The sequence below is a fragment of the Seriola lalandi genome, unplaced genomic scaffold (genome assembly GCF_002814215.2).
Source record: "Seriola lalandi dorsalis isolate HSWRI2012SDOR001 ecotype SW California unplaced genomic scaffold, Sedor1 jcf7180002054584, whole genome shotgun sequence".
Taxonomy (NCBI): domain Eukaryota; kingdom Metazoa; phylum Chordata; class Actinopteri; order Carangiformes; family Carangidae; genus Seriola; species Seriola lalandi.
The window spans coordinates 711143-711990 of record NW_019525137.1 but is presented as its reverse complement, the minus strand read 5'-3'; positions in this window follow the sequence as shown (position 1 = coordinate 711990).

Genomic DNA, 848 nt, shown 5'->3' with positions numbered 1-848 from the left:
GGGGTGGGGGGGTGGGGGGTTGATGGCGTGAGGGCCGTCAAAGTCCCAGGAGGAACATACAGGCAGCATGGGCCCAATATCGACCAGACAGCAGCAGCAGCAGCAGCAGCACATTGTTCAGCCTCCCATCACTGTGAATGGGTGAAGAGTCAATATTGAGACAGTGAGCCACCATGCAGGCAGGGCTTTGTCAAAACCATGAGGGCTCAGGTCCATACAGCACTGTGGAAGGAGCAGAGAGGGGGATATGAGTCAGACATGAAGACATGGAACACTTGAAGTTGTTGTCACTTTATTGTAAATTTGGTTATATTGTTTATTTATTGCCTTTATATGTCTTCACGGGACAGAAGGCCAGACATAGAGCAGACATACACACAGTCTATTACATCTCTGAAGGAAGCCCGGGGTGATCGGAGCAGAGAGCAGCTCTGTGATGCAAAGGTCTGCTGAATGACAGGAGAAACCAGAACACCACACTCTGTCTCTGGCCCCCTCCTTCTGTGTGTGTGTGTGTGTGTGTGTGTGTGTGTGTGTATGTGTGTGTGTGTGCACGCGTGTGTGTTTTAACACATTCCCCGGACCCATTCAGTCCAGAGCCCCAGAGACCAGCCAGTGTTCCTGTGCTGGGATACTGCCACACCCCAGGTAGGCTGTGTGTCAGTTACTGTGTGATCATTTCATTTCTTCAGTTATTCAGGATTGTGCTTCCACCACAAGGGATGTGCTGTATGTACAGTATGATATAAGAAAAACTATTTTATTTCATTTTCTTCTCTCTGGTGACCCTTCAGATTTATAGGAAATCAGGTTTTTAGGTTTGGGAGACCTTGCATACAGCCCCTCCC